Here is a 19,179-nt window from a genome sequence, read left to right on the forward strand (position 1 = left end):
ATGTCCTAACTTGTTTAAATAACAATTAAAAGAGGAAAGCAAAAGAGAGTCAAGGCACTTTAGGACTTTGGGGATATGAGGTTTCTGTGTAATCATACATAAAGTTTTCCTATATTTAAACATGTATTTGTTCTATATAATATCCATGCATTATAAATTTGAATTCTATAGGATGCTGAAAAAATTCAAACCTGAAAAAAATATATTTTATAAATTATTGCTATATATTATTTTTTAAATATAAAACACTTGCATTCTGATTCAAAACTAATGTTATGTCATTAATTATGATTCAAAATGATGAAAGGCCAATTAGCAACCCAACAATTGATCATTCTCTTAAAATCTTGATTTCACAATATAAATTGCAAGATGCAACAATCTTTTAGAACTCTTCAACACCGCTGCCACTCCCAAATTATGAAGACTTATATACCTAAACTTTGATGGAATTATAAACATCCCTAATAATTTTCTGAAGTTTGTTCATTAATAAGTGTTTCAAGAACCAGGTAATCCAATGCTTTAAATTTATTATTATTACTTCTAGAACTATCTTTTGGGGCCTCTGCTTTCTTTGGTCTAATACCTTATAAGAAGTGTTTAAGTAGTAATTTTATACATACATTGATTATTATATACATTATGTATGTATATATATAAAAATAATAATGGCCTAAACTTCTTTTCCATATATGCAGTAACAACAATCAGAAATTAATTAATTCATTCATGGGACTTCAGAAAGAATAAGATATGCTATTTTGGGGAAATGTAGTTTGCTTTTAATGGAATGCCATTATAATAACATTAACATAAATAAATTTGTTGTGAGATTATCGAATGTTTAAAAACCAATACTAACCGACTTTAAAAAGATATTCATTAATAAAGACTACTGACGTAAAAATCAAATTTTCTGAATCTTATGGCATTATCTAGTACTTTACATTATTTTTATATCATAAAAGAACAGATCGAAACTGAGAAATCTATTTAAAAATTGAAATAATACTAGATTTTCCTGTTTCCCCCAATTTTTTAATGAATGAGAAGCTATGTAAAAAATAATTATTATTTAATTGGTTCCTCATTGGTTATTTACCAGTTCTCTGAATCTCAGGGAACTTAAAAAAAAAATTGGGTGTAAATGACAATGACTTTGTTTAGACCAGATCAGATAAAAGACTCCCCAGGAAATTGCATAGACAGAGATTAAAGTAACCAACACTCCCTTCTAGACGTGTGTACCCCCATGCAATTGCCACACTTATGTTTAAAATACGTTAGTCAAGTATTATGACTTTCTAATAATTTGGTGAAAATTATGGCATGTTAAACAAGCCCCTTTCCAAGGTTGAAACAGATTGTAAATTGCATTATGGTTGCATTTTTCCTACATGTGTAGGAATTAATACTTTGTTTTACTTCTATGTAGGAATATAATAGAAAACATTTACAATGTAGGATAGTATAGGAAATATATGATCACTCTCCAAATCTCCAAAACTCTCACAGAAGAATAACAATGTCTAAAGATTATGAATCTTTCTCTAACAATCAACACCAGAGAATACAGTCCTTTAGATGCTCATTTCAAAATTTCATATAATCATGACAGAAACATCATTTATAACTTGACAAAAGACAGTTTGAAACATCTGAAATTTGAGTGAGATCACTCACCACATATCTATACCTTCCTCTTAAAATGTAAGCAAAATGTATCAAATTAAATCATGGTAGTATGAACCTACAATATCTTTATTTTCTATAGGAGATTTTTACTAACCTAAGATGCAAAACTATAGAGATAGGTTATCAGTATCCAGGCAACAGATCATTTAGAAATAAAAATATACATATAGATTACCAATCTGAATAAAATTTCTTTGTAAATTTACAGTTGACAATCTGATATTACCTAATGTATTTTATATGCCCGAATTGCTTCTGGATTCACTTTCATGAAGAAATGTGTCCACATTAAACAAAAATACTTCATTTCTTTTACTAGACAATTCAAATATTTTTCTTTTTCTTGCTATAGTTTCTAGCAACACAACTTTGTTTAGAGTTTAGCCTTAAAAGATTATTAATAAAAAGATTATTAATTAGCCTTAAAAGATAATTAATTATATATATGAAGTAAGTGTATATATATGTATATATATATATATATATATACACACACACATATGTATTAATAAAATTAAGATTGTCTATAATTCTATCTCCTGGAATTAGTCATTGTTAATATGTGGATGGATATACACACTTCTCACTTTTCTCCATGTTTTATTACAAAGAAAACAAATTAAAACAGCCTGTATGTATACATGTATATATACACATTTTCTTCAAATAATTTTGAGCTTTTTTATTGTTTGTGTTTAATACATTTACTATGTAAGCAATATCAGATCTAGTTTGATAGTAATTAAATAAAATGTAATAGATACATAAATGGAGAGAGAAATACGACTTTGAATTGGTGGTTTTAGCCAACTGTCAATTATTTGAAATTAATTTAAAAATGAAAAAATATAGTTAAAAGTTATACACTTCTAAATATTATAGCACAAATATTCTTGAATTAAAACATTTGAGTATTCATGAGAGTGTAGCAGTCTTAAAAGTATATATTTCCATTTGGAGTAAAATATTACAATCTGCCTGTAAAAACTGTAATGAGAGTTATATTTTAACCCACTCTGAATTTAAAATATTGAAATGTTTCGTTCATTACAATCACATCTCCAAATTCATTTTTTTTTCATTTTCACTTCTCTTAAACCCTTAAACTATCTTTGACTGTTAAATCCAAGTTTTTTCACATTAGTAGAGAAAGAGCCTAAAACAAATAGTCTCAACATGTTAAATTGAGTCACAGTTTCTTGATAGTATAGTACTTACCCATTCAAGAAGGATGCAGCAGCAGTTGAGAAGCTGTCAGGGAGAAAAATGCCAGGAGGATTAATAAATCATATTCTTATAACATGATGATGAGAATTATAAACAGCTACCAGTACGTAAAAATTAAGTCACTAGCAGTCAGATGGCTTGGCTTATTTTAGCCTTGGTGTAGAGTAGTGTACATTTATCTTCTGTTATGCACTGTAAGTAGCTGGCAAGCTTGGTATGTACAAACATTTCTTAAAGATATTATGTTTGGTCTGGATCCAGAAAATGTCCTCTGATATTACCATTAGCTATCAGAGATCTTAAATATTTCTGGAAAGGTAGAAGCCAAAGGATGACAATAACAGTAAGAGAAATTGAGAGGATAATTAGGACTAAAACATGAATACTTAATGATATAATAATTTTAAAACAAGTTAATGAAACGTAAATACCCACATGGTTCATAAGAAAGAGTTATTTAGTACATTAAAGCATAAGGGAAAGAAATATCTCAGACAAGCATTTACTGAAACTATTTTTTACTTTAAAAAAAATTATCTTAAAGTTTCTTATAAATAGAAAGAGCCTTCCTAATGTGGTTTTCCTGTTATATATGAAAGGAAACATGTTGTTAATTCATTTTTATTACCTGTGAACCTATATTAAAAAAAATGATATAAACACCAGAAAAAAAGAAAATAAAGAAAAAATAAAGTAAAAACCAAAATAAAACCCAACTCTTTTAATTGCCAATTCCCATACAATCAATTGGAGAAGCTTTTAAGAAAGTCAAGTAATAACTTAGTTGTGATTGATTACATTGGGTTTGGGGACTTAACGATGCTCACACAATCAAGGTAATTTATTGATAAACAAATTTCATTAAATTAAAAGTTAAAGATATTTATAAAATCATATTTCCAAAGAAAAAATCTATGAGGAATGAGGTGTTTTAATGAGTGCCGTAAATAAGGGAATTTTGGAATTTCAGTCCACTAATACAATTCTACCTTGCTTTGCCTAAATTTGTAATTATAATAATTGACATATATTTCAAATATAGTCAAGTGGAACATTAAGATCACCTGTAATTCTGTCTCCTGGAGTTAGCAATTGTTAATATGCAGATTTATATACTTCTGGTCTTTTCCTTGTTTTATTACAAATACCAATCCAAAATAGAAAAAATAACAATAAAAAAACCCTCTCTTGCTGAATATAACAAATAAAGATATAAGGAATGAACGTTTACTATAATCCCACTCAAGAAATAAATACTATTGAATTTGCTGCATATTATGCCAGATTTTTTTCTATGTATGTACCAACATATTTTAATATTATCTCATGTACCAATATATTTATACATACAACTATATAATACAAAATTGTATTTTCTAATTCACTTTTTTGTCTTAACAGTGTATGTTAAATATCTTTCAATTCTGCACTTAACAAGAACTATCCAATATTAAGTTAGTGTTTATAGTTAAAACAAGACTAAATTGGTTTTGGAGGAAAACAAGAGAAAAGACCTGAAGGAGAATTTAGATCAAGTGCAATTTGCAATGACAGATGTTATCGTTAAGAAAATAAAACTGTGTAAGTAAGGAAGCCAAGGACTTACTCAGCAGAAGGCAGGTCTAAGAGGTTTAGTTCTGAAGAGAGTACAGCTGAAAAGTGAGAAGACATTAATTCTAAAGTAGATTTTTTCTAAATTGATGCTAAGAACTACAGCAAGTCATTTGCCAAAATCAAGTGTCAGAGCATTTGAAACACACGAGCTATTGCAACATTTTGAATTTTCATTTCAACCAATTTATTTTTGTCAAGTTTATTATAAAGATAACCACAATCTGTATTATTTTGTGTGTGTGTGTGTGTGTGTGTGTTAAAAGGACTCAAGAGAATAACGTGCATTTGAAAAACAGAAGCTTAATCTCACAATAAAAGCCCTGAAAAGATATTATTCATCACTTCCATCTACCTAACATCCATGAATCATTCCCCAAAATCGCATTAGAGTGTCTGTATCACTTTCTCCTCAGGTGTTGCCTTTTATTATTCTTTGAAATTTAAAATAGTTACTCTATGCAATTCAATAGATGTTGTGCTATTGTTGTTCCTAATAGTATCTATAGAAATAACATGGTTTTACTGGTCAACCAAAATTCGTAAAAATAAATTATTTCTCATTTTTGGGCATGTTAAACATGGTATAGTTTTCTTGTTAAATCTTAGGTGATTGAAAAATAAATCACATGTGTGGTAAATATCCTTTGAACTACAAGCATTGCAAACTGAAATTACGGTGTGGATTTTTCATCTTGACATTTTACTGTGAGAGTCAAATTGCCACAGATTTTCTTTAAAGAACAGGATAAATCTGCTCAAACATAAAGACAAAAACAAAGTACTTGTTTATTGCTGTAATCGAATGAACTAGTGGACCAGATTCCATAGGAGATTTATTCCAATTGCTACTAAACAAATTGAAATTTTAAACCATAAAAATTAGCAGTTATTTTGCTCTTTTCTAAAAGTCCAGAATAAATAAAATTTCTTAATGAAGCAAATGCACTTGGCTTGTTCTAAGAATAGGAAAAAAGGGGAAAAATGGCGGCGTGAGGTGAGCCTCTGTAACGCTCCCCTGGAATTTACAACGAATCGGACAACAATAACTCCACAAAGGACTCCTTGCACAGCAGACAGGCAAGACGAAGAGGCCCACTACTGAATTCACCTCCAGGTGGGTGAATCGCGGGAGCGGGGGAGGAGGGAGAGGAGAAGTGCGGAGACGGAGCCGCGCGGGTGCAGGACACAGACCTAGCTCAGTGCTCGGAGCCCGCTGCTCCCGGAACTACCCCCGCTGCGGGAGAGGGAAGGACTCGGACTGCTAGGGCTCCGCTTACGGCCCACAGGGCTGAGGGGGCAGCATACAAAACCGCTGAACCCAACGCTCGCTCACGGCAGACCTCGGAGCAAAGACTGAGGGAAGAGGGCTGAAATCGGTGGTTTAATCCCTCACTGCTGAGCGGAGAACGGAAGCCTTAGGCATGGAGACTAGCCGCCCCCTCCCTACCCTCCCAGAGCTCGCCCCGCCCCCACCTGCCCGGTGCTAGAAGCGATAAAGTAGCAGTGTCGGATCAAAGGACAGAATATTTGCTGCTCTGAGAACTGTGGACCGCAGACACAGATTCGCAGCTCAACTAGTTCCGGCAAAGGGGAGGGAGCTGTGGAAGCAGGACTGGCTGTGGTGGTGGTCGCCGCCATTGCTCTGGGCCACCTCTCACAACTCACCCCGCCCCTGGCCCCACCTATCTGGGCGGATCCCTGCAGGAGTAAACAGAACTGCTGAAACAAACGGGCTCTGAATCTGGTGCAGAAAGAGCTTTGGAACTCCAAAAGCTCTTCGCATACCTATCAACCTGTTGCAGAAGACACTCCTGTAGATGTCTAGGAAGAGAAATAGTAAATCAGTGATTGCCATGAATAACCAAGGCAACAAGATAGCTCAGAAAGAAAGTGAAAAGTCTCCAGAAAAGGAACTTAGAGATATGGACCGTTGTGATTTAAATGACAGAGAATTCAAGATCGCAATTCTGAAAAAACTGAACGAGATGCAAGAAAACACAGAAAGGCAGTTTAATGAACTCAGAAACACAATCAAAGAACACCATGAGCATTTTACAAAAGAGATTGAAATCTTGAAAAAGAACCAAATAGAATTTCTGGAGATTAAGAACTCAATAGAAGAAATTAACAATAAAATATCCAGCTTAGGTAGTAGAGTTGACCAGATGGAGGAAAGAATCAGTGACATCGAAGATAGGAACCTGGAATTTACACAGAGGGAAGAAGAAAGAGACTTGAGACTTAAAAGAAATGAAAGAACTCTACAAGAACTTTCTGACTCCATCAGAAAGAGCAATATAAGAATAATGGGCATACCAGAAGGAGAAGAAAGAGGGAAGGGAACAGAGAATATATTCAAACAAATTGTCGATGAGAACTTCCCAAACTTGTGGACAGAACTGGATCCTCGAATCCAAGAAGCAAATAGAACACCTAATTACCTCAATCCCAACAGGCCTTCACCAAGGCACATTGTATTGAAGCTGTCTAAAATCAATGACAAAGAAAGAATCCTCAAGGCAGCCAGGGAAAAGAAGACGGTAACTTACAAAGGAAAGCCCATTAGATTATCATCAGATTTTTCAGCAGAAACTCTACAAGCTAGGAGGGAATGGAACCAAATATTCAAACTATTGAGAGAGAGAAATCATGAGCCAAGAATAATATATCCAGCAAAGATCTCCTTTAGATATGAAGGAGGAATAAAGACCTTTCCAGACATCCAGAAGCTGAGGGAATTTTCTAATACACGACCTGCACTACAAGAAATACTAAAGGAGGCTATTAGACCACCATCAACAGGGACAACTTGTGGCAACCGAAACATAAAAAGGGGGAGCGTAAAGGCCTGAACTGGAATATGGGAATAGAGAAAGTAAGCGTACTGAAGAAACTGGAATACTCTAAATATCAAACTTTCTTTTACATAAACTCAAGCGTAACCACTCAAAAAACATCCAAATCTGAAATATATACTGTAATAAAAGAAGAAACAGAGGGAAACATCATAGAATACCAACACACAGAAATAATAGACAACAACAAAAAGGCAAAGAAACAATGGAGACACAGCCTTACCAGAAAACTAAAGACAGAATGACAGGAAATCCTCACATATCAATAATCACCCTAAATGTAAATGGACTGAACTCACCAATAAAGAGACACAGAGTAGCAGATTGGATCAAAAAACTAAACCCAACCATATGCTGCCTACAAGAGACACATCTCAGCTACAAGGACAAGCACAGACTCAAAGTGAAAGGGTGGAAATTGACACTCCAAGCAAATGGTACCCAGAGAAAATCAGGTGTAGCCATAATGATTTCCGATGAAACAGACTTCAGGGTGAAAAAGATAACAAGAGACAAAGATGGACATTTCATAATGGTAAAGGGGACTATACAACAAGAAGACATAACAGTCATCAATATTTATGCCCCCAATCAGGGAGCACCGAAATATACCAAGCAACTACTAACAGAACTAAAGGGAGAAATTGACCAAAACACAATTATACTAGGGGACTTAAATACATCATTGACAGCTATAGATAGATCATCCAAACAGAAGATAAATAACGAAATCGCAGCCCTAAATGACACATTAGATGAATTGGACATAATTGACATATATAGAGCACTTCATCCTAAAACATCAGACTATACATTCTTTTCTAGTGTACATGGAACATTCTCAAGGATAGACCATATATTGGGACACAAAATCAGCCTCAGCAAATTTAAGAAGATTGAAATCATACCAAGCATATTCTCTGATCACAAAGCTTTGAAATTGGATATCAACTGCAAAAAGAAAGCAGGAAAAAACACAAATACATGGAGACTAAACAACATACTTTTAAAGAACGACTGGGTCAAAGAAGAAATTAGAGGAGAGCTCAAAAGATACATAGAAACAAATGACAATGAAAATACATCCTACCAAAATTTTTGGGATGCCGCGAAAGCAGTTTTAAGAGGGAAATTTATATCATTACAGGCCTATCTCAAGAAACAAGAAAAATCCCAAATAAATAATCTCATGTTACACCTTAAAAAACTAGAAAAAGAAGAACAAGCGAAACCCAAGGTCAGCAGAAGAAAGGAAATAACAAAAATCAGAGCAGAACTAAATGAAATAGAGAACAAAAAGACAATAGAAAAAATTAATGTGACAAAAAGCTGGTTCTTTGAAAAGATTAACAAAATCGACAAACCCTTGGCTAGACTCACTAAGATAAAAAGAGAGAAGACACTAATTAACAAAATCAGAAATGAAAAAGGGGAAGTTATCACGGACACCACAGAAATACAAAGGATTATCCAAGAATACTATGAAGGACTATATGTCACCAAATTTAATAACTTAGAAGAAATGGACAAGTTCTTAGAAACATATAGCCTTCCAAGGCTGAATCATGAAGAACTGGAAAATCTTAACAGGCCGATCACCAGTAACGAAATTGAATCAGTCATCAAAAACCTTCCCAAAATCAAAAGTCCTGGACCAGATGGCTTCACCAGTGAATTCTACCAAACCTTCAAAGAGGATCTAATACCAATCCTGCTCAAACTCTTCCAAAAAATTGAAGAAGAGTCAGTACTCCCTAACTCATTTTATGAGGCCAACATTACCCTGATACCAAAACCTGGTAAGGACAACACAAAAAAAGAAAACTACAGACCTATATCTCTGATGAATACAGATGCTAAAATCCTAAACAAAATTCTAGCAAATCGAATACAACAATGCATTAAAAAGATTATTCATCACGACCAAGTGGGGTTCATCCCCGGGGCACAAGGATGGTTCAACATTCGCAAATCCATCAATGTGATACATCACATAAACAAAATAAAGGACAAAAATCATATGATTCTATCAATTGATGCAGAAAAAGCATTTGATAAGATACAACATCCATTTATGATTAAAACACTTACTAAAATTGGTATAGAAGGAAAATACCTCAACATAATAAAGGCCATATACGACAAGCCCTCAGCTAATCTCATAATTAATGGTGAAAAGCTGAAGCCCTTTGCTCTACGTTCAGGTACACGACAAGGTTGTCCCCTATCACCTCTGCTTTTCAACATAGTGTTGGAAGTCCTCGCCAGAGCTATCAGGCAAGAGAAAGAAATAAAAGGCATCCAAATTGGGAATGAAGAAGTTAAATTGTCACTCTTTGCAGATGACATGATGCTATATATAGAAAACCCTAAAGACTCCACCAAAAAGCTATTAGAAACAATCAATGAATACAGTAAAGTTGCTGGCTACAAAATCAACGTACAAAAGTCCATTGCTTTCCTATATACCAACAATGAAATCTCAGAAAAAGAGATAGAAAAAACAATTCCTTTTGCAATTGCAGCAAAAAGAATAAAATACCTAGGAATAAACTTAACCAAGGATGTGAATGATTTATATGCTGAAAACTATAAGACATTTTTGAAAGAAATTGAAGAAGACACAAAGAAATGGAAAGACATTCCGTGCTCATGGATTGGAAGAATCAACATAGTTAAAATGGCCATATTACCCAAAGCCATATACAGATTTAATGCAATCCCCATTAAAATCCCAATGGCATTTTTTAAAGAAATAGAACAAAAAATCATCAGATTTGTTTGGAACCACAAAAGACCCCAAATAGCCAAAGCAATATTAAAAAAAAAGAACAATACTGGAGGTATCACACTCCCTGATTTTTCCTTGTACTACAGGGCTACAATAATCAAAACAGCTTGGTATTGGCGGAAAAACAGACACATAGACCAATGGAATAGAATTGAGAACCCAGAAATAAAACCACATAAATATGGACAGATAATTTTTGACAAAGAAGCTAAAAACATACAATGGACGAAAGACAGCCTCTTCAATAAATGGTGCTGGCAGAATTGGATAGCTACATGCAAAAGAATGAAACTGGACTGCTATCTGTCACCATGTACCAAAATTAATTCAAAATGGATCAAAGACTTAAGCATAAGACCTGACACAATAAACTGCATTGAAGAAAACATAGGTACTAAACTTATGGACCTTGGGTTCAAAGAGCATTTTATGAATTTGACTCCAAAGGCAATGGAAGTAAAAACTAAAATAAACAAATGGGATTATATGAAACTGAAAAGTTTCTGCACAGCAAAAGAAACTATTGACAAAATAATGAGGCAACCAACTGAATGGGAGAAGATTTTCGCAAACAGTTCCTCTGATAAGGGGCTAATATCCAAAATATACAAGGAACTCATGAAACTCAACAACAAAAAAACAAACAACCCAATTGAAAAATGGACAGAGGACCTGAAGAGACATTTCTCCAAAGAGGATATACAAATGGCAAATAGACATATGAAAAAATGCTCAACATCGCTAATCATCAGAGAAATGCAAATGAAAACCACAATGAGATATCACCTCACCCGTCAGAATGGCTTTCATCAACAAAACAAATAGTAACAAGTGTTGGAGAGGCTGTGGAGAAAAAGGAACCCTCATACACTGTTGGTGGGAATGCAGACTGGTGCAGCCGCTATGGAAGGCAGTGTGGAGGTTCCTCAAGAAATTACGAATAGAATTACCATATGACCCAGCAATCGCTCTCCTGGGTATCTACCCCAAAAATATAAAAGCATTTCTCTATAGAGACACGTGTACGCCAATGTTCATTGCAGCTTTGTTTACGGTGGCCAAGACATGGAAACAACCAAAATGTCCTTCGATAGATGAATGGATAAAGAAGTTGTGGTACATATACACAATGGAATACTATTCGGCGTTAAGGAAAGATGATATAGGAGCATTTGTGACAACATGGATGGATCTCGAGAGAATAATGCTAAGTGAAATAAGTCAGACAGAAAAAGCAGAGAACCCTATGATTTCACTGATATGTGGTATATAAACCAAAAAGAACAAGACAAACAAATGAGAAACAAAAACTCATAGACACAGACAATAATTTAGTGGTTACCAGAGGGTAAGGGGGTGGGGGGTGGGTGATGAGGGTAAAGGGGATCAAATATATGGTGATGGAAGGAGAACTGACTCTGGGTGGTGATCACACAATGGGATTTATAGACGATGTAATACAGAATTGTACACCTGAAATCTATGTAAATTTACTAACAATTGTCACCCCAATAAAATTAATAAAAAAAAATAAAAAAAAAGAAGAATAGGAAAAAAAAACAAAACAACACAGAAAGAAAAAAAATATATATATGTATATATATGGTCATTTCAGGGCACAGATGAACAGATGAAAACATATTTTTTCAATGTTGTTTCATTAACAGTGAATGCTTCTCCTAATAAAAATCTCAATGCTTTAATTTTTACTTGTTAATATAATACTAAGATGAAAGGAATCAGCCTAACATATCCTAAAATGCTTAGCCCAAGAAACAGTGTCTTTACGCAAATATGTGAGTGATACACTGACGTAAAAAAGGTAAGATAAGGCAATTTTATTCTCCTATATATATGTATACAAAGTGTTAGAGAAAGAGTCAGTAGCTTGTGCTGTTGCAGAATGCATAGATTTCAATAAAGGTAAATATCAGTAAAATAGTGTTTTGCTTTGGGAGTGAGAAATAGGCTTTATGTGAACTATGATCATAAAATGTCTTATGGACAGGTGGTTAAAGAGCATCTCAAAGTAAATATAGGAAAAGTGAGGCAGATGCTAAATTAGGGATTATGATAATGGTCCTCTTCTCCCTTTTTAAAAGTATGTTTATTATATTAGATAATATGAAATAAACTATTGTTCTATAATAGGTGCTATTTAAAAAATATTTCTTTAAACTTTTCTTACTGGCGAATATTGGGGAACAGTGTGTTTCTCCAGGGCCCATCAGCTCGAAGTCGTTGTCCTTCAATCTAGTTATAAAGGGTGCAGCTCACTGGCCCATGTGGGAATCGAACTGGCAACCCAGCTGTTCAGAGCTCGCACTTTAAGTAACTGAGCCATCCGGCTGCCCAGTATGCGCCATTCTTATTCTTCTGCTATATTCATTTTATTTAATCCTCCAAAGCAATACTACAAAATACTTTTATTATTATTATTTTCATTCTAGATATGAGAAAAACGAGGCACAGAGATGCTTAGTAATTTGTTTTTGGTCCACTAGCTACTGTCAGTCAGAAGTGAACTCAGATTATCTGCCACCAGTGGCTCTGCTTTTGATTCCTGGGCAGTCATAATAATCCATTTGTAGAGAACTTTCAGAGTTCTTAAAGAGTTTTCACGCCTGTGATCTTATTTTCCCCTTATAAATATTATATTCAGTTTGAGGGATGGTTGCTGTTCTGTATAATGGACATAAATACTAAAAATATGTCCGATGTCTGATTTTGAGTAGCAATTTTAGGAGTGATTAGGTCCAGAGTTTATAACAACATGAGGCTTCTGTTGCAATACATCTCCCTTGCCTCTGCTGAATCTGGCTTTCCTGACTGACCCAATGGTGTTTTTTTTGTTTGTTTGTTTTATTTTTCCCCACCCCCAAACATACCCAAAACAACTTCCTGCATGCAAATGTATATCTCAGAGCCTATTTACAGGGACCCTGACCTAAAACAATAGTTTCAATATCAAACCATTCTCTTGAGTCTTTTGTCAACTCTTCTTGGTCTCTTCAATATTCTCTTGCTGCTTTCTTTTTCTCAGACTTTCCATTTATTTATGCAACTTATGAAGTATATTTATTTTATATATTCAGTTTTGATATTCTGTCTCTTTTTTTTAATTTATTGGGGTGACAATTGTTAGTGACAACATGGATGGATCTTGAGAGTATAATGCTAAGAGAAATAAGTCAGACTAAAAAAGCAGAGAACCCTATGATTTCACTGATATGTGATATTCTGTCTCTTAATTCTGGATAATTTAGCTTGTGGTGCCTTATTTCTTTGGGTGGTTTGTAAATTTTATTATGAACATATTACTTTTTTTTCTTTATTTTAATTAAAGTTTATTGGAGTGACAATTGTTAGTAAAGTTACATAGGTTTCAGGTGGACAATTCTGTATTACATCATCTATATATCACATTGTGTGTTCACCACCCAGAGTCAGTTCTCTTTCTATCACCATATATTTTATCCTGTTTACCCTCATCTACTACACTCCTTCCCACTTACCCTCTGGTAACCATTAAACTATTGTCTGTGTCTATGAGTTTTGTTTCTTCATTTGTGGGAGTTACTTGTGGTTTGGACTGAAGGGGCGTTCTACTATAGAAAATTTATTTTATTTTTTTTCTGCCAGGTGACAGGGTACTATACCAACTTAGCACCATGTGAAATGGTAGTAGTACGTTGACATTTATCACATAACATCAGTAGGGTAAATTCAGGCTACAATCCAAAATAAAGGTTGTTTATTTAGATACAGGGAATATTTTTCCCCCATCATTCAGCACTAGGATTCCAGATAGGAATGTCTTGTTGTAAAACAATCAGTGAATGTACATTTGTATCTATTTCACCCACATAGAGGAGTTAGTCAACTTGGTCGACTTAGCATTATGATAGAATTATATTCCTTCAGCCTTTCTAACTTAAGTAACTGCTGGACTCATCTCCCTGTTCTCTAGGCTCTGCAAATCCATGAAAACTAAAATTCAAGTTCACTAGAATTTACAAATGATCTCATTACAGAAGCTAATATCAGCATTCTGCTACCATATTCCATTTTCTCCTTTTGTTTAGTTTTGCCTCAAGTTATTTGTTACTTTCTATTTAGCTCATCAATGCATTTAAATGTTAATTTATTCAGTATTTATAATTTTTCCCCAGCCAAATAGATAAGCAGATTACCCATTCTGCCATAATGCAGAAATATGTCCTTCTCCCTCTAATCTTCAACAAATACCTTCTTCACCCTTAACAGGGTGCCTTTTTTGTCTAGCTCAGTCACCTGGGAGGAAGTGAAAATAGAGGCCTAAGCGCAGAGATGCTCAATCTTTGGTTTTCATTTTAATGAAAGCTATGTTACTGATATAATAGACAAAGAGTTGGAAGAAGGAAATAATTAAATCCCTCTTTCCTCATTGGAATAAAAAGGATACTTACTCCCTTTGGTACAGAGATAGGTTGAACAATGCATTGGAGAGAATCATTTTGACCCTGGTGGGATCTCAGAAGAGGTTCTGTGCACTGTCTACTGTTAAAATAAGTGAGGGTTAAAGAGGATATTGACAAGAACTATAGAACAGTTTGGAGTTCCAAGAATATATGACAGATTTGCCCTTAATACTTTCTGGAATGATGTCAAGATATATCCCTTTAGGATTCCCTAGTAACTGGATGAAATGGGAGCAAAAGGGCTGAATATCTTTTTACTGCCAGAAAGGGAGAAGCCACAGGCAGCCACAGAGAGAGTTCTGTGGTCCGTAGGTCACAAGAGAAAGCAACAGGATTTGCTTTGGCCTCTGACAAGAAAGTGGGCTGAGAAAGAGAAAGCAGGCAGATGTGGAAGGGATCTGTGGTTATAATGAAAGGAAATTCTAACAAAGAGCAGTGTATGATATACGGCATGAAACCAGGTGGGAATATAGAAACCTGAACAGATGCCAGTGTGATGGGGAGATGGGGCATGAGTGTACATTGAAACAGATGTCAGTCTAGGACAAAGGACGGCTGAAGCCCAGATGCCTCCCCATCTGATAGGACTGTACTATATAAACTTTTCAGATATTAAGCCAACTCAGGAAGAAAGAAAGAAGAAGATGGAAGGTCAGTTCTGATTGTAGTGAATCAAATCCTGACACTGAGAATATTTTTAAGCAACTGAATCTACTTAAATGGATTCAGGTTTTTTTAAATTAATTAATTAATTAATTTATTTATTTATTAATTTATTTATTGTTACCAAGCAGAATGGAAACTCAGAAGCTAAGACTGGTTATGAGGAAAAAAAAACAAAATAAACATAATTACATTTTGTCACCGCTCAAATTTTAGAGACTGACAATATGTATTCACAATACACACGCCTAACCTCTTATAGAGACCAAGAAGTTAAAGCTCTCAGGAAGAAGGCTATAGTCAAATACTGCTAACAACTAAAGTAGGATGGAAATATGGTGAGTTTAGCCACAAGTCACTAGTCAGTGACCCTGCAAGCTGAACTTTAGAATGGCAATGGTGAAAAAGCAACTGGAAGATGAGAATGTTCGAGTAGCAGTAAATGTAAAAAGAATACAAAAAATACACAACACCTCCCCACCAAACCAACTGTCTTGAAAAGCTGGTTATGAAAGAAAATGGTAAACATAAGACTTAAAAGTAATAGCTAAAGGGATATATGTGGTCAAAACAAGGCTTCTTTTTTGTTGTTTGTTTGTAGATACTAGATCATGTTTGACTGATCAGAGTACGTGGTAGAAATGCAAGATGGTAAAGATGCAAGAAACAACAAAGCTAGAAGTGCATGGGAGCAAAGGAGCACATGTAAAGGGATTTGACTTGTATTAGAGTAGTGCCTTTTTCGTTGTAATGGGAAAGGAGGCAGCAGGTCAGTTTTTAGATACGGAAGCAAAAAGTTTAAGTAGTTATGACCTGATGTATTCTATTTGATAAAAAGTGAAGCCATAGACTGATATTAGTAGAGGGAAGAAAGATATAGTAAATTTTTTAAGTGGAGTGGATAAGATGTGATTTCATTGTACAAACAGGTACAGTAAACTATCTGGATAAAAATTGTTTCTTGAACCCACTGTGGAAAGGCCACCTGTGGTTGGTAAAAACGAATCCTCAATGCCTCCAATCTACTGTTTGATGTTTAGTTGTTGGGGTACCAACACAGAGAGGGGTTTTTCTATAGTTGTGGTGTTGACAGATGAGCAGGAGATTAAAATGAAGGAGTCAAGAATACTTTTTAGACAGTAATAGTAAATATGCTACAAGCATAAATAGAACTTGGGTGTGGAGGAAGAACGTGAGCGTAGAGGGCAGCTGATCGGTAGTGCAAAAATGGGGATAAGTGAATTGGGCACCTCCTCACTGAAGTTTCTAGTGATGTTGGTAGCTTTGAGGGTGGTCAGCTGAGGAAATTATCTGTGATTTGAAACAGTAAGTCGGAGTTCTGTAAATATCCAGTCTCAGAAAGGGAAGAGGCTGTTTCTGATTAGTTCATTCATTTATTCTTTTCTTTAGATTCCACACATAGGTGAGATCATATGGTATTTGTCTTTTTCTGCCTGACTTATTTCACTTAACATAATGTTCTCTAGGTCCATCCCTATTGTTGCAAATGGTAACATTTCATTCTTCTTTATGGCTGTATAATACTCCATTTTATAAATATACCAGTTTCTTAATCCAGTTGTCTACCGATGGGCATTTCGGTTGTTTCCACGTCTTGGCTATTGTTTTACTAGATGGGAGGGGGGTTGGGGATAAAAGAGAAGGTGATGGGATTAAAAAGGACAATTGGTAACCACAAGATTGCCACTGGGATACAAAAGTCAATTTGGGGAATGCAGTTAATAATATTGTAAAGATTTTGTAGAGTATCTGATGGACACTTGTCTCATTAGGGAGACCACCTCAGGGATGATGTAGATGCCTGATCACTGCGCTGTGCACCTGAAGCTGAAACTAAACAAAAATGAATGTTAACTACAATTATATTTATATATATATATATATATATATATATATATATATATATATATATACACACACACACAAACACACACACATATACATGTATGTATATATGTATGTATATATGTACTTCTCAACAAGAAGTTGAGTACAGCATTAGGAGTAGAGACAGTTGAAATGTAATGGCTGTGTGTGATGTCAGAGGGATAGCAGATGGGGAAAGGGGGGTTATCACTGTGTGAGGGATATAAATGATAAATGTTTAACTATTACATTGTTTTGTACACCTTAAACTAATAAAAAAAGTGTTTGAAAAAAAGAAAAGGATGAGGAAAGAGAGGAGGCAAACCAGAGAGTTTGAATCTAATGATCAAATGAGGGATTGGATATAATAGGGGAACACAAACAGGACGCAAGAGAGAGTCCTCATTATAAGGAAACTGTGCTGTATAGATTTTATTTGATTTTCAGGCAAATGGAAGTATTTTTAAACATAGAAAAATGTCTCAGTTTTCAATGGATGCCTTGTAAGGAGCCAGTCACAGGAAATAATCAAATAGAGACTGAATGTGTATTAGTTATATTGTGAAGAGGCTTCAAAATGTAAATGATTAGATTATATCATCTTGGAAGTCTCTTCCTGCCCAAGATCTCTTCTGGATCTGAATGTTTATTCATCCATCACCCATATTTTCTTTTTCTCTCAAGTTCAGTTATTAGAAAAATTGACCATATCCTCAACCTCTTCCTTGAATGTGTCTCCCACTATCTTGTCTAACTTAAGCCTGGTTCTTTTGTGATGATATTGCTTCTTTTGCAGTTTTAATAAGTCTGGGCCTCAGAATGGGGTATGTCTTTTCTGTATCCATCACCCCATTCCAGACAATTATATCACCTTCCTGTATAAAGCCTATCCCTTTGTTGCTGTCATGTAAGATGCCCCATGTCACTTCCCTTTGTTCTTTGATGACGTTAGCTCCTGGGTCACTAGAACTATCCCCAACACTACTTCTGTAGCAGTAAATTCAAAGTCCAAGACCAAGCTTCTCCGTTATTCTCAGTTATCTTTGTCCCTACCCTAATTAAAAAACTCACTTCTGTGATCACACACATGACTTTGTTTTTAGTCATCACTACTACTGACCCTAAACTTCAACTTCAACCATGTCTTATTGTAATTTTCTCTTTCCAACTCATTCCAAGAGTTTAAGTCCAATAGTAGTTTGAAGCCATTGAGACTTTCATATTTGTCCTTAACTCTCACCCCTCAACTAACACCCACACTTTTATTATCAAGCTTAAATTTAATTACTAATCATTATAAAAATCACTTACTTAACTGCAACATCAACATCCTTTTGTTTTGTATCATATTTGTTTAGTCTCTTAGCCAAACCATAGCCATGGTTAAATCCAACTTTCCATCTACTTCACACGTGCACCTGTACCCCTATACCAGCCTGGAGGAAACCCCAAACCATCTGGACTGGGCTAACTTTAAGTTCATGAATGCTAACTCATACTATATTTTCCCAATTCACTTTTTTTTTAACTGTACAATAGGACAATTTTATACTTGTATTTTTAACTCAAACTTCTCTACTCCCATTCTCAGTTTGTGACCATTCCTCCTATTTCACTAAGAAAATAAAGTGGTAAAGAGATAAAGTCTGTTCACCACCTACACTTTCCATCTATTTTTCTACATTTGTTTTTGAATATTCTAAGTTCTGTTATTAGGATGAACTGCACTCCAAGTAAACACTGAGTTTCCATTGTGCACTGAGATCCATCTTTTTCTTTCTCAAGGACATTGCTCTAGCAATTTTGTCTTCTCTCTTTTGTTAATTATAAAATATTCCTCATTAACTGGATCATACCATGCAGCATCAAAACAGCACGCAGTTATGTAGCTTACCTCGTGAAAATAAAATATCTTGACCACACTTTCCTTTCCAGATATCGCCTGATTTTTCTGATAACTATAAAGTTAAACTCCTTGAAATAG

The 19,179-nt window shown here is 34.6% G+C and overlaps 1 protein-coding gene across 5 annotated transcripts in view; it reads right to left on the bottom strand.

Annotated features, from left to right (window-relative positions):
- Positions 1 to 19,179, bottom strand: part of MGAT4C (MGAT4 family member C) — a 684,332-nt gene that overhangs the window by 561,597 nt on the left and 103,556 nt on the right. For 3 of the 5 annotated variants that reach the window (XM_081059246.1, XM_081059242.1, XM_081059247.1), the window contains exon 2: positions 2,917 to 2,949. The exons of 1 other annotated variant lie outside the window; for it this stretch is intronic. The gene's annotated coding sequence lies outside the window, so the exon portion shown is untranslated. Of the gene's footprint in view, positions 1 to 2,916; positions 2,950 to 4,531; positions 4,578 to 19,179 lie in introns of all 5 variants that reach the window. One more of the 5 variants, XM_081059243.1, reaches the window with a different exon arrangement.

The sequence above is a fragment of the Rhinolophus hipposideros genome (assembly GCF_964194185.1).
Source record: "Rhinolophus hipposideros genome assembly, chromosome: 9".
In the NCBI taxonomy this organism is placed as follows: Eukaryota; Metazoa; Chordata; class Mammalia; order Chiroptera; family Rhinolophidae; genus Rhinolophus; species Rhinolophus hipposideros.